The 15619-nt window shown below is 53.6% G+C and overlaps 1 protein-coding gene across 2 annotated transcripts in view; it reads right to left on the bottom strand.

Moving 5' to 3' along the window:
• Window positions 1–15619, bottom strand: part of SOX5 (SRY-box transcription factor 5) — a 909709-nt gene that overhangs the window by 826817 nt on the left and 67273 nt on the right. Inside the window, exon 1 of one of the 2 annotated variants that reach the window (XM_077340177.1) lies at window positions 13960–14185. The exons of the other annotated variant lie outside the window; for it this stretch is intronic. The gene's annotated coding sequence lies outside the window, so the exon portion shown is untranslated. Of the gene's footprint in view, window positions 1–13959; window positions 14186–15619 lie in introns of those variants that run through there. 2 annotated transcript variants of the gene reach the window in all.

The raw sequence follows: 15619 nt of genomic DNA, 5'->3' as shown, positions 1-15619 counted from the left end.
CACGATGACCCTCTATAGAAGGGGTAGTCAAACTGCGGCCCTCCAGATGTCCATGGACTACAATTCCCAGGAGCCCCTGCCAGCGAATGCTGGCAGGGGCTCCTGGGAATTGTAGTCCAAGGACATCTGGAGGGCCGCAGTTTGACTACCCCTGCTCTATACGTTTTGGCAGGCGGTAGGATAAAAGAAACAGAGTCTATTTGGGTCAAGGTTTGCCGAGGGGAGGGAAATGGAATACAATGCCATGCAATTCACCTTCCAAAGCAGTTATTTTCTCCAGGTAAACTGATTGCTTGAGGTTGAAGATCCATCGCAATTCTGGGAGATCCTCCAGGACAGCCAACCTGGTGTAGTGGTTAAGAGCAGTGGCCCCTAATCTGGAGAATCGGAGAGCTGTTCTCGCAGAGCCGTTCTCGCAGAGCTCTTTCCGCCCCACCCACCTCACAGGGTGTCTGTTGTGGGGAGAGGAAGAGAAAGGCATTGTGAGCCACTTTGAGACTCCTTCGGGGAGGGAAAAGCAGGGTATAAGACCCCCTTCGCTGATTTTGTCTGTACGAATTCAAAAGTACAACAGAAACAGGAAATGGGAGAGGGGGGGGATCAAAAAAGAAAGTCTATTGGGTGGACAGCCGGCTGACGGGTCTGTGGGTGAGCGATTGTCAGGGCCGGCGGACATCGCAAACAAACCCAGAAAAAGGTCTGCGGGTTTGCGTGACTCATCCCACTGGGCCGCTGTGCTCGCAGGCACTCAGCTTCGATTTCCCGGCCTTGCTGGAGGTAGGTTTCGGAGCGGTAGAAGCGAGAGGAGTTCAGAATTGGATGCACGGAGCCAAAGTGCCACTCTCCCGTCTCCGGCCTCCCGCGCAGATGGAAAAAAACAGCGGGGGATTAGTAAGGAAGAAAGTAATTGTCCTCGAGCTCTTGAAAAATAGCCAATATTAATGGATTCCTTTGTGGGTTACCTGGGGGCCTCCGTCTCCCGTTGGAGACCAATATAAAAATAGAGGACGGCTGAAAGAGGCAGGAGAGGAAATGCTGTCGGAAGGGCTGGAGAAGGACCTCTTCAGACTGCCAAAAGGCACACGCTCTCTGCGGGCTCAACGGAGGAAAAGAGGACTGGGAACGTTGGGAGGGACTAGAGCAGGGGTAATCAAACTGCGGCCCTCCAGATGTCCATGGACTACAATTCCCAGGAGCCCCTGCCAGCGAATGCTGGCAGGGGCTTCTGGGAATTGTAGTCCATGGACATCTGGAGGGCCGCAGTTTGACTACCCCTGGACTAGAGGGAGAATCTGTGGGGGCAAAGCTGAGCCGGAGAGTCAATGCGCTGGGCAGAGGGTTTAGCTAGGCCCAAAGAGAGCCAACCTAGAACCTTACGTTGCAATAGCTGGGGGAGCTTGGTCTGTTTAGCCTGGAGAAGAGATGACTGAGAGGGGATCTTATAGCCATCTTCAAGTATTTAAAAGAGTGCCATATAAAGGATGGAGCAGACTTGTTCTCTCTTGCCCTGGAGGGACGGACCAGAACCAATGAGATGAAATTAATTCAAAGGAAATTCCGTCTAAACCTCCGGAAGAAGTTCCTGACAGTTAGAGAGGTTCCTCAGTGGAACAGGCTTCCTCGGGAGGTGGTAGGTTCTGTATCTTTGGAGCTTTTTAAGCAGAGGCTGGATAGCCATCTGACGGAGAGGCTGATTCTGTGAAGGTTCAAGGGGGTGGCAGGTGACAGTGGATGAGCGAGAGGGTTGTGAGTGTCCTGCATAGTACAGGGGGTTGGACTAGATGACCCAGGAGGTCCCTTCCAACTCTATGATTCTATGATTCTACGGATCCAATTACCACAGTGCCACAAAACTGTACTGGAAGATCTGGGGGCAGTCACTGTTTCAACCTAACCAACTTAAAAGGTGGCTGCTGTGAGGCTCAAAACAGAGGAGAGGGCGTGGCTCTGAAGTGGAGCATCTGCTTGGCGTGCAGAAGGTCCCAGGTTCAATCCCCAGCTTCTCCAGTCCAAAAGGATCAGGCAGTAGGTGATGGGAAAGACCTCTAACCAGAGGCCCTGGAAAGTCACAGAGAGGGGGCCAGGGCTCAGCAACAGAGCACCTGCTTGGCATGCAGAAGGTCCCAGGTTCATCTCCAGTTTAACAGGACCAGGCAATAGAAGATGGCAAAGGTCTCTCTGCCTGACACCCCGGAGAGCGGCTAGAAGCCTGAGTAGACAATACCAACTTTGAGGGACGGATGCTCTGACTCAGTATATAGCAGTGAGAACTCGGACCAGCTAACCTCATTCGCTGTTCCGACAACCCTGTGAGGTTGATTGCGTGGAAAGAGCATGACTGGTCCAAGGTCACCTATTGAGATTCCGTGACATGAGTGGGAATTCAAACCCAGGTCCCCCTTCCTCCATACTTGTCTGACACTCTTAACCACTGGGGAGAAAATTAGGGTCGAATCTGCACAAATAAATGTGGGAAATGCAATGTCCGTTCTAAGGTTCAAGGCGGGGGTATGATTAAGTGAAATAAATAAGCTTGTACATCAAACCGAGAAACTATTCATTTTATGACTTCCCTGCCTTCCGAAGAGGGCATCAATCACAACCGCTCATGTGCCTCCTTCTGCACAACAGATTAATCTAACTCCATTATTCCGGCTGCCCTTTGAAAGATACCCCTGCCCATGACACCAGGACGTAACTCACCAGATAAACCAAGCGGAATAACAATGGGAGTTAATGATCTGGACGTGTATACAAGAGACAGGGCCTGCATTTAGACACTGCAAACAATGGTGAATGAGCCAATGGTGTTTTCTGGCTCGTGTGCTTCCCCCGCGCGCATGGACACACTGACGTACGCATGAAGACTTACTGGTTCTTTTCTGTGTGTCTTTCCCCAAAGCACGAATTAGTATTTGAACCTTCTTCCGTTAATTAATTGACACCTTACCTCACCTTATAGCTTACATATTTCTCTTATCCTCCATTTTATCTTCACAACAACCCTGCAAGGTGGGTCTGGCTAAAAGTATGGGACTGGCACAACAACCAGCAATCTTCCATGGGAGAGCAGGGATCCGAACATGCGTTTCCCATATTGTATTCAAAAACTCTGCAGCGGCCCGCCTATGATTCTATTACGGTGGATGAGCAATAGGGTTGTGAGTGTCCTGCATAGTGTAGGGGGTTGGACTAGATGACCCATGAGGTCCCTTCCAACTCTATGATTCTATGATTCTATTACCTGTGTTTCAGACAGAGGACTTTTGCATCACCTGTTCCTTAGCCTTCTAACTGGCAATGCCAGGTACTGTTATAAACAGTTCTAAGCCAAGATTATGCTATTCAGTCTGTGACTAATGAAGATTGGAAATGTTTAAACAGAGGCCGGAGAGCCATCTGATGGAGAGGCTGATTCTGTGAAGGCTCAAGGGGGTGGCAGGTGACAGTGGATGAGCAATTGGGATTTGAGTGTCCTGCATAGTGCAGGGGGTTGGACTAGATGACCCACAAGGTTCCTTCCAACTCTGTTATTCTATGATTCTAAGATTCGACACCACGGTCTCCAACTTCACAGAGCGCGAAGGTTTATGCTCGTGAGGATTTTCCAAGATTCGTCATCACAAACAACCTGTCTTTTGCTCCATATGAAAGCAGCTAGGATCTTTCAGTAGGTATAATAACTATTAAATAGATGCTAGCAAAGAATGTGGATTTTTCCCCTTAAGATAAGTATTTTTCCCCCACAGGAAACCATCTTACTGCAGCAACAAGTCGTCCGTTATTTCTGCAGGCAAAACTTCTACGAATTCGAACACATTCCTGATACTGGGGGGGGATCCTGTGGTCTTGTTTATGGCTTACAGAATGTTAAAAGCCTGTTCGTATGCTTATGTGCCTTTTTAAAACATAATCTAATCTACCAACCTTTAAGAGCATTACAACATTCGATAACAAAAGAAGCACGGACGACGGGAGGGAATTTCAGCATAATGCTAAAGCTGCTTTTCTTTTTTGGGGGGGGTGGGTTCCAAAACATTTTGACTTTAAAAAAAAATTGCTGTTAGATCTGAGAACTCCTAAGCCAAGAGTGAAAATTGTGTTCACAGTACACAGTGGTATCATCATTAACAGACTCCCAATATGACACAACCAGAGTCAAACTATCGAAACATATCTTTAACCGCTCCTAGCGGAGCGGAAGAAATAAAACAGTAAGGGCCCCGAGGGCGGGCCCTGTCCGGGATGAGGAAGGGTGCCAATAGGCCCCTTCCCCTGGACTGACAGGCGGAGGGCCCAATCGGGAGGCGCGAAGCGCCTCCCGATTGGGCCCTCCGCTTGTCAGTCCAGCCCCAAACTGTCAATCAGCAGCCGCGCACAACGCGGCTGCTGATTGGCTGTTTGCCTGGACTACAGCCAATAGGGAGGCGCGAAGCGCCTCCCAACCCGCCCCATCCCCGACGAGGGCTACCCTTCCCTGCACGGCGGCCATTACTCTGCTGGCCGCCGAAAGGGAAGGTAGGCCTGCGGCTCCCTGTGCCTTCCCCCAACTGGGGGAGTACAAAGGATTCTGCGGGCCCGGGGACGGCGCTGGGAGGCTTGCTGAGCCGCCCTGCGCCGTTCCCGGGCGCTCAGAAGCCGCTGGGGGGGGTAGGAGGGGAGAACGGCTTCTGCGCGCCCGGGGAGGGCGCAGGGCGGCCGAGCCGCCCTGCGCCCTTCCCGGGCGCTCAGAAGCCTTCGCAGTTGGGGGCTGGGGAGGGGAGAATGGCTTCTGCGCGCCCGGGCAGGGCGCAGGGCGGCCGAGCCGCCCTGCGCCCTTCCCGGGCGCTCAGAAGCCTTCGCAGTTGGGGGCTGGGGAGGGGAGAATGGCTTCTGCGCGCCCGGGCAGGGCGCAGGGCGGCCGAGCCGCCCTGCGCCCTTCCCGGGCGCTCAGAAGCCTTCGCAGTTGGGGGCTGGGGAGGGGAGAATGGCTTCTGCGCGCCCGGGCAGGGCGCAGGGCAGGCGATCCGCCCTGCGCCCTGCCCGGGCGCTCAGAAGCCTTCGCAGTTGGGGGCTGGGGAGGGGAGAATGGCTTCTGCGCCCCCGGGCAGGGCACAGGGCGGCCGAGCCGCCCTGCGCCCTTCCCGGGCGCTCAGAAGCCTTCGCAGTTGGGGGCTGGGGAGGGGAGAATGGCTTCTGCGCCCCCGGGCAGGGCGCAGGGCGGCCGAGCCGCCCTGCGCCCTGCCCGGGCGCTCAGAAGCCTTCGCAGTTGGGGGCTGGGGAGGGGAGAATGGCTTCTGCGCCCCCGGGCTGGGGAGGGGAGAATGGCTTCTGCGCCCCTGGGCAGGGCGCAGGGCGGCCGAGCCGCCCTGCGCCCTTCCCGGGCGCTCAGAAGCCTTCGCAGTTGGGGGCTGGGGAGGGGAGAATGGCTTCTGCGCGCCCGGGCAGGGCGCAGGGCGGGCGATCCGCCCTGCGCCCTGCCCGGGCGCTCAGAAGCCTTCGCAGTTGGGGGCTGGGGAGGGGAGAATGGCTTCTGCGCGCCCGGGCAGGGCGCAGGGCAGGCGATCCGCCCTGCGCCCTGCCCGGGCGCTCAGAAGCCTTCGCAGTTGGGGGCTGGGGAGGGGAGAATGGCTTCTGCGCGCCCGGGCAGGGCGCAGGGCGGCCGAGCCGCCCTGCGCCCTGCCCGGGCGCTCAGAAGCCTTCGCAGTTGGGCGCTGGGGAGGGGAGAATGGCTTCTGCGCCCCCGGGCAGGGCGCAGGGCGGCCGAGCCGCCCTGCGCCCTGCCCGGGCGCTCAGAAGCCTTCGCAGTTGGGGGCTGGGGAGGGGAGAATGGCTTCTGCGCGCCCGGGCAGGGCGCAGGGCGGCCGAGCCGCCCTGCGCCCTGCCCGGGCGCTCAGAAGCCTTCGCAGTTGGGGGCTGGGGAGGGGAGAATGGCTTCTGCGCCCCCGGGCAGGGCGCAGGGCGGCCGAGCCGCCCTGCGCCCTGCCCGGGCGCTCAGAAGCCTTCGCAGTTGGGGGCTGGGGAGGGGAGAATGGCTTCTGCGCGCCCGGGCAGGGCGCAGGGCGGCCGAGCCGCCCTGCGCCCTGCCCGGGCGCTCAGAAGCCTTCGCAGTTGGGCGCTGGGGAGGGGAGAATGGCTTCTGCGTCCCCGGGCAGGGCGCAGGGCGGCCGAGCCGCCCTGCGCCCTGCCCGGGCGCTCAGAAGCCTTCGCAGTTGGGGGCTGGGGAGGGGAGAATGGCTTCTGCGCCCCCGGGCAGGGCGCAGGGCGGCCGAGCCGCCCTGCGCCCTGCCCGGGCGCTCAGAAGCCTTCGCAGTTGGGGGCTGGGGAGGGGAGAATGGCTTCTGCGCCCCCGGGCAAGGGTGGGAGAAGATGGCAAAGGCTCCTGCGCGCCGTCCCCGGGCGCTCAGAAGCCTTTGCAGTTGGGGGCTGGGGAGTGGAGAATGGCTTCTGCGCGCCCGGGGAGGGCGCGCAGGAGCCTTTGCCATCTTCTCCCACCCTTGCCAGCCACCAAGCGCTGTCCCCAGGGACAGTAGCTAGCGCCCATTTTATTCTAATATAAAATGGGCTTAAAATCTAGTATGAGGCTATAAATGAACTGTGAACAGGGATGTAGGGTAGATACGGGAAATTTGTTCCAGATACTGGGCTTTGGGGGGGGGGGGAATTGCCCCTAAGCCTGAAATGCCTCTAAACCAGGGGTACTCAAACTGCGGCCCTCCAGATGTCCATGGACTACAATTCCCATGAGCCCCTGCCCTTCATTCGCTGGCAGAGGGCTCCTGGGAATTGTAGTCCATGGACATCTGGAGGGCCGCAGTTTGACTACTCCTGCTCTAAACGAACCCCCCCTTTTTCATAACATATTATTATTTTTGTTCGACATAAGATAGAAAAATACAAATACAGTAAAACGAATTAAATTGCTATAATTCTAAAAATTCTAACAGTTAAGCCCTAAGCCCCCTCCCAATAACAATCCTTTGTCATTTATTTTGCTAGGTAACTCCGATAAAGACCCCATTGTTCTCAAAAGGGATCTCCTGTTTTTCCATTAACAACCAATGTTAATTTTGCCATTTTATCTAGCCAATCGTCTATTGAAGGTAGTTCTTGCAGCTTCCCTTTCCTGACCAATACCAATCTTCCTGCCGTTGTCTATCCTGTTCCCCATATAACTAAACTCATTCTGGTGGAAAGAAGTAAACTGCTGCATTTCGGGGTACTGCTACAATAGAGGGGAACGTTTACCCTACAAGCCTACAGGGCACCATATGTACCGTCCAAGGGTCCGCACAATGTTTTATTTTGCGGAAACCTGTCCATATAAAATATACATACTGGCCCCTCTCCTACTGGCACAAAAATGTCCATGATAAAGAACAAAACATATTAATGATCATTAAAACGATAACATCGAGGAGTCTGCAGCAGGGATGCAATACTTAAAAGATAGCTGCAGGCCAGCTTTCCTCTCAAGGATCTGAGATCTGAGGAACCACACAAGTTGAAAAGAATATACATAAAAGCCGCCACCAGAAGATCAAGCCGGCAGTTCCAGAACTGTATCCCATCACAAAAAAAATGAAATTATTAGTATTATTATTATTATCTCTTTATGAATGGTCACAGTCAAATCTTTCACTGGTCAGGGGTACAATTCCAGCTCTAGCCAGGTTCTTGGGAACCGTAGGGGTAATTTCGCAGGATTCTTGCTGTTCCACTGTCTTCTTGAGCTGAGCTGGTGTGATTGCAGGGGCTAACAGCTTCACCAGCCTAGCTGCTGGAAGGGTGTCCCGCAGTAGACAGGTCTCTGCTAAGGAGTCAGACTAAATGTATCCAAGACCCTCATTCAATATGGTAAGAGCAAACCTAAACTCTTTAACACAGTGGTTCTCAAGACCCCTTCTCAGGACCCCTTTTGGGGGTTGAACGACCCTTTCACTCCTCCTCCCCATGCAGCTAGCTGAGTGATCTTGGGCTAGTCACAGCCCTGATAGCACTCTCCTGACTGAGCAGTCCTGTCGGAGCTCTCTCAGCCCCACCTCCTTCAAGGGGTTGCGGGGAAAGGAAGGTGATTGTGAGCCGCTTTGAGACTCCTTCAAGTAGTGAAAAGTGGGGTATAAAAACCAACTCTTCTATTATTATGCTTAAAAGCCTTATTTAAACAGCCTCTTACAAAAGTCAGAATGTTGGCAGTTTGTTCTGACGTTCATCGAAAGGTTGTTAACACACGTAGCCTTTTCCCATCTCGTTTCTTGCCTCAACGAATCCCCCACACGCACACCCCTCTCCGCACTCCAAATACTTGGTTACTTCTCAAGCATGTAATAGAAGCACATGGCCACAACGGGCGCGCCTCTTTGACCGAACCGTCCAGCAGCAGACCACACTGCGTGCAAAGGGGAAAACCACACGGAGACCCTGAGTCAGCTAACTGGAAAGTGTCAATGGCAGTTCGATACAGACACCCTCATCTTCCAACGGCAGCTATCGATTTGCAAGTCCAGGATACAAGCCCCGGCCGCCAGCAGGGACAGCAACCCAGGGTCTTAAAGGAAGAGGCCAAAGTGACCCCCCCATTGGCATATCCAGTTTCATGCCCAAATTATGTGGGATTAGCAAACACCACCAGTTAACGCTGGCACTTCGCCGTAACCTTGCCAAAGACGACCCCCCTCCAAAATATCCCATCCCTGCTTTTTGTTAGGACGTGGATTCAATATCTGCAAGCAGAGTTTGCCTACTTTAAAAAAAATGTTCCTCGTCTAACTCTGCAGTGCGTAGATTCTGACATCCTCGAAAAGTCTCCCGGCCCTTTCTCGGGTAAAGATGAAAATTTCATGCTTTCGCAGAAAGGGAAGAGAAAGGCCCGGAGAAATATTCCTGGTGTAAAAGAAATACATTTTAAATACTTCTCATTGACTTTAGTGAGGCCTCCAGTTGAAGGTATATTTAAATCAGCAAGAGAGGAAAGAACCGCTACACTTTCCTGCCAGAAATGCTATGAGAAAGCTTGCGTTCGATGAGCAGAGAGTAAGGGAAAGCTCTGCCTGATTCGTCTTGTTCATACAGCAGGGGTGGCCAAACTGTGGCTCTCCAGGTGGCATGGACTACAATTGCCATGAGCCCCTGCCAGGCTATGGGAATTGTAGTCCATAGAAATCCGGAGAGTCACGGTTTGGCCAATCCTGTATACTAGCGATCCCCAACCTGTGGGCCGTGGACCAAATGTGGTCCGTCGACTAATTGGAGGTGGGCCCCGAAGGACGCCTTCTCCCCCCCCCGCCCTTTACAACACACTTTGGGTGTCATTGTCTCCCATCACTCCCAGATGGGACTATCTCGTTGCAGAGAAACAAGCTCAGGGTTCCCATTGATTTGTCATTGTCACGAATTAAAATTTCCATGAAAATAAAATGTTCCTTATGTTCATTGTTGTGGCGTTTCTGTATCTTATTTTGAAGGGATGTTTAAACATTACCATAGCGATCAGAGAGCGTTAGGGCAGTGGTTGAGAGTAGAGGAGTAAACTACCCCCCCCCCTCCAACGGTCCTCAGTAAAATTGTCAAGCGTTGAGTGGTCCCTGGTGATAAAAAGGTTGGGGACCACTGCTGTATACAACATGGATCCCCAACAGGGTGCCCAGGAGAACCAGCACCCTTTCCGGAATACGGAAAATGTTCTCAGAAAGTGGGTAAGGTCAACTGGTCTCCTGCCCATTTGATAGTCTCTAAAGATGAGAATAACATTTTGGTGACACCAGCTCTAGCAGTGTTGGTTTCATTTTTCCTCTGATGCTTCTTGGCCAGTGTAATTTTTATATTTACACCTCTTATCTCCTCCACTGGGTTTTCCAGGTGGCCATTTTGTTGTTAAGCCCATCACATGGTCCAAATTCAAGAAGTCCTCAGTGGTTCGAAAAGGTTGGGGACCCCTGTTGTACAGGATTTCCTTTCCAAGATCAGCCCAACAGAAGTCTACAAGCAAGGTATGAAGAGGCACGCCCTCACCATGGACTGTCCCCAGCATCTACCATTCGAAAGTGTACTGTTTCAGAACATGGAGGTTCATCGAAGCTTGGAACTGTTGAAAGACCCAGCTTTCACTCATCCTGCTGGATCAGACCAGGGATCCATCTAACCAGCATCCTGAGAACATTAGAAGAGCCCTGCTGGGTCAGACCAGTGGTCCATCTAGTCCAGCATCCTGAGAACATCAGAAGAGCCCTGCTGGGTCAGACCAGTGGTCCATCTAGTCCAGCATCCTGAGAACATTAGAAAAGCCCTGCTGGGTCAGACCAGTGGTCCATCTAGTCCAGTATCCTGAGAACATCAGAAGAGCCCTGCTGGGTCAGACCAGTGGTCCATCTAGTCCAGTATCCTGAGAACATCAGAAGAGCCCTGCTGGGTCAGACCAGTGGTCCATCTAGTCCAGTATCCTGAGAACATAAGAAGAGCCATGCTGGATCAGACCTTTGACCCATCAGGTCAAGCATTCTGGCTCACATCATACACAACCAGTTCCTCTGGAGCAGGGGTAGTCAACCTGTGGTCCTCCAGATGTTCATGGACTACAATTCCGGAATTGTAGTCCATGGACATCTGGAGGACCACAGGTTGACTACCCCTGCTGTGGAGGGCCAACAAGAAAGCATAGAGGCTAATACCTTCCCTTGATGTTGCCTACTGGCATTAGAATTATGAGATAGACTGCCTCTGAATGTGGAGATTCCCTTTAAGCCACCATGTCTAGCAGCTGTGGATAGATCCATCTGCCATGTAGCAACCTCAGGTGTTCTCTCTCAAAGAGGACCAACTAGCAGTCTGAAATTATTTCAAGGTATGTTAATTATTCTACAGACCTGCCAACATCCCTATTTCCCCCCCCCAATTCTTCTAAAACACCAACGCAGCTGTCTGTAGTTTTATGGTTACCGCTTTCAAATATTTATCTCCCTCCTTGCAAGCTTACAAATTGATCGTAAAATCTCGATCAAGAATCATAAAAACATTAACCGTAGTGGTAAAATCTCTTCCTGTTTGGCCGGGGGGTGGGGGGAGAACTCTAAGACAGGGGTAGTCAACCTGTGGTCCTCCAGATGCCCATGGACTACAATTCCCATGAGCCCCTGCCAGCATTTCCTGGCAGGGGCTCCTGGGAATTGTAGTCCATGGGCATCTGGAGGACCACAGGTTGACTACCCCTGCTCTAAGACACCTGAAACACTGAGCACAGTACAAACTGTTGGACGGAAGCGGGTACCCGCCCACGAATTTTTGTGCCACCCTAAAACAGGGACCCTTTAAGCAGTCCCAGACAAACACAGCTATCCCCTTGTGGAATTTGTAACTTATTTTTAACCTCGGCCCTGAAACAAAGATATTAGAGGGGAAACGCCCCTCCTAAAAGCTAGAGTTCACATCAGAGATCGTGCCAATGCATTTCCTAAAATGTTTTGTCCTTAAAAAAAGAAATTGAAGAAGAAGAGTTGGTTCTTATATGCCGCTTTTCTCTACCTGAAGGAGGCTCAAAGCAGCTTACAGTCGCCTTCCCTTTCCTCTCTCCACAACAGACACCCCCTGTGAGGGAAGGGAGGCTGAGAGAGCCCTGATATTACTGAAGAAGAAGAAGAGTTGGTTCTTATATGCCGCTTTTCTCTACCCGAAGGAGGCTCAAAGCGGCTTACAGTCGCCTTCCCATTCCTCTCCCCACAACAGACACCCTGTGGGGTGAGTGAGGCTGAGAGAGCCCTGATATCACTGCCCGGTCAGAACAGTTTTATCAGTGCCGTGGCGAGCCCAAGGTCACCCAGCTGGCTGCATGTGGGGGAGCAGGAAATCAAACCCGGCTTGCCAGATTAGAAGTCCGCACTCCTAACCACTACACCAAACTACACCAAATTGCAGCGTTAAACGCTTCCAAATCTCCTATCCGTCTCCTAGAAGGCTCGCTGAAGGGAAGCGAACGTCCTGAGAGATTCTAAGGAAAGAGCTCTTATTTATGAGCCACAGGGAAACCCATCAGGCTCCCTTGCACAAATTTCCCACACTCTAGTCCTCCCCCCCCCCCCCAAATAACAAAATCCCACAGACTGCTATTGGCGGTCCTGGCTTGGCCAAAGTACACAGTGGAAGACAAATCCCGAGGGGGAAATCAGTTCGTGTTCTTCTGGACAAACAAGGCCGGTTATTCTAGGATCACAGCGAAGGCTTTGCTATTCCCTGCTAAACGTTTGTTGTGGTTCGCTTTCAGCCACCGAGATTGACGATTTAAGAGTCTAAAATTTATAGGGCGGAGGAGGACATCCCCATATTTGGAAAAGATTTTTTTTCTTCTTCTTCTTCTTCGCTTTGTTTTTTCCTCCTAGGGGGAGGGGGAGAACAGCTGTGAAAGTCCTGCTGGGGAGGGAGAGACAAGAAAGAGAGACCTAGAAGTCCGAGGCGTCCGAAGGAGGGAGCATCTTGGAAACAATTTTGCCAGGAGTCCGTGCCTTGCTGGGACAGCAAGGCCTCACAGCATGCCTGGCTGCTGCAAGCTGCCCCTCTGATCGATAGATCGACCTTCTGCTACAAGAGCCAGCGTGGTGTGGCGGTTAAGAGGGGCAACGTCTAATCTGGACGGCAGGGTGTGATTTCCCCACTGCTCCTCTGCATGCAGCCAGCTGGGGGACCCTGGGCCAGACCCTGTTCTCTTAGAGCTGTTCTCTCAGAGCAGTTCTCTCAGAGCTCTCTCAGCCCTACCTACCTTGTTGTGGGAAGAGGAAGGGAAAGCCATTTGTAAGCCAGTGTGGTGTTGCGATTAAGAGGGGCAATTTCAAATCTGGGGAGTGGGGTTAGAAGCCTCACTCCTCCTCTGCCCTAGAGCCAGCTGGGTCATCTTGTGCCAGTCACAGTTGTCTTGGAGCTGTTCTTAGACAGCAGTTCTGTCTAACACACCCCAACCAGCTCACAGGGCATCTGTTGTGGGGAGAGGAAGGGAAGGTGATTGGAAGCCGCTTTGAGATTTCTTCGGGTAGAGAAAAGTGGCATATAAGAACCAACTCTTCTTCTTCTTCAGTAATCTCAGGGCTCTCTCAGCCTCACCTCCCTCACAGGGAGTCTGTGGTGGGGAGAGGAAAGGGAAGGCAATTGTGAACAGCTTTGAGACTCCTTCCGGTGTTTGTAAACAGCTTTGGGACTCTTTCAGGTAGTGCCAAGGGGCTCACAAAAACCAACTCTTCTTTTTGTTTTAAGTTATTTCCCCCCCCCATTTTCCCCCATTCAGTCCTCTGCTCTTTCCCTCCCCCCGGAAGAAGAGCCGGGAGAGCCGCCCCTCCCCCCGCAGGCGTCCCCGGACAAAGGCGAGGCAATTAAAATAATGGAAGGCTTCCTGTCGGAGGGATCCCCCCAAGGGATGGGAGCGAGACCGCCCGAGCCCACGAGTCCAGATCGCAGACGCCGCACAAGCCGGGCGCCCACCTGGCATCCTTCTGGATCGCTCCCTCCCCCCAATCCCACTCTTTCCTCTCCCCCCTCCTTAGCCATCCCCGGTTTGCAGGAGGCGGGCCGAAAGCGGAGCCGCCAAGTTTTGAAGGCGCTTCAAAGCCCCCTTTCCCATCGGCGCACACTTCCCCAACAGGGGGCCCGCGGGCCACGGGAATGTAGGATCTGGGGCGGAGGGAGGGAGGTCGCCGGCTGCTTGGCATGCCCTCTACCCCCCCCCTCCCTCCGTGCAGAAAGCCTTTGATCTCGCCCTCCTTTTCCCCAAGCGCCTCCAACTCTGCGCGCAAACCAGCCCCCCCCCCATCCCCCATCCAAGTAAAGCAGGTGATCCAAATGCGGGAGAGCCCTGCGCGGCCGAGACGCACAGAGAGAGAGAGAGAGAGCGAGAGCGAGATCTAACCGCCGCGCGCAATTCCCCGACGCATCTCCCTAAACAAAAACCAAAAAAGTTATTCGGCAAAAGCGAACGAGGAGGGTCTCCGGCGAAGCGACACCTACCCGTGGCCCCCGGCCTGGGGAGGCTGGAGCGGGGAGCCGTCCCCGGGGGCGCGCCTCGCCTTCCCTGCTTCCTTCCTTCCTTCCTCCGGCTCAAGGACGTGGTGGATTCCCTGCGCCGGGCAGGCGGCGGCTTCGGAGGGGAGAGCGAAAGAGAAACCGGAGCCCCCCCGCGCGCCAGCCCCAAACAAGATCCCGGGCGGGGGGAGAGAGAAGAGCGGCGGCGAGGCCGGCGAGAAGAATGCCAATCCGGCCCCGGCTGCAGGCAGGTTAATTGGCTTCCCGGCCTCGCCGCCTGGCCGATCCGGAGTCACTTCAGAGTGATGGGGGGGGGGGGGGGGAAGGAAGAAGAGTCGCTTTCGCTTGGGCACCTCGGGGGCTCGTCCTTAAACAAGATCTGCGCTCCTTCTCTCTCTCTCTCTCTCCCCTCCCCCTCCTCTCTCCCCAAGACCACCCCCCCCCCGTCTCCCTCCCCTCCTCCCTCCCCAGACTTCTCCGCAGTTCTCGCAACGGGCTGAGTTCGGATGTAAACAAGCTGGTAATTGACACGCGAGGAGCAAGCGCGGAAAGGGGACGGGGGATTGGGGGTCCCTTGCCTGGGCGTGGGGGGGGGGACCCATGTTTTAAAAAATGCAAAATAAGGAACGGAGGGGGGGAAGCCTTGGGGAGGGGGACAGAATATTGCCCCCAAGCCCTTCTTGGCAAACTGGTCCTTTATGTAATGCCACACGATCCCCCCCCCTTTCATCCGATGTGCTTAGAAGTCCGTTTCAGGGACTACAATGAGGGGATTACTCTCGAGCAAATGTGCCCTGGGGCTCAAAAGCAGCTGAGAACCGGAGGAGGGCATCCCAAAGAAGTCAGGGACCGAGACTTACTTTGGAGTTAAGTTTTTAAGGTGTTGGGGTTGCAAATACCTGGCATTCTGGTCCTCTTAGCCCTTGCGATCCCTTGCCTCCCTCTCCCTCTTTGCCCAAAATGCAAGCGGAGATCTCCTCCGGCAGAGAATTTCTTCTGTTGTTATGGACAGCACCCTGTGCCGGAACAAAACAGTAAACAATCCCGATTTTCCTTTTTTTCCAGGTGAGAAGCGCTCTGAATTGTAAGTCCTGCTGAATCAATGAGACTTGAAGAGAGAGACCTACCATGGAGTGCAGCTGAGGGATCTGAACCTTTCCCCCTTTACTCAGAAGTAAGCTCCACATCGCTCAGTGGCCTGGGCTATCAAGCAAGCATGCTGAGGACTGTGGCCTTCTTGGTCATGGATGAGGTTAAATCCCAGGAAAGAAAAGCGTGCCATAGAGAGAAGGGGAAACCAGTTCAGGTTTTTCCGTGGCTGTTTGGTTTCCTAGCCTTTTGGTAGCCAAGGGGGTCCTTTAATTGTTTAAAAAAACGCATTTGCCTGCTTCAGCCCAGCAATGGGAAGGTTGTTGTGGGAGTTTTTGAAATTTAGCCTTTATGGAAAACAAAAGCCAAGAGGAACCATGCAACCATGCAAGAGGCTATTCTGTCCAGCGGTTGCTTGAAAGCAAAGCCGGTGGGTTTTTTTTGGGGGGGAGGGGGGTTGAAAACAGACATCTGCTTCAGCCTCTGGTCCCCACACACCAATACCAGATAATGCTCTTGTCTCCAGAGCCGAAAGAAGAAAGGCAGAGAGCCCCTT

The sequence above is a fragment of the Paroedura picta genome, chromosome 5 (assembly GCF_049243985.1).
Source record: "Paroedura picta isolate Pp20150507F chromosome 5, Ppicta_v3.0, whole genome shotgun sequence".
Classification (NCBI taxonomy): Eukaryota; Metazoa; Chordata; class Lepidosauria; order Squamata; family Gekkonidae; genus Paroedura; species Paroedura picta.
This window is presented reverse-complemented; position numbering and strand designations above follow the sequence as displayed.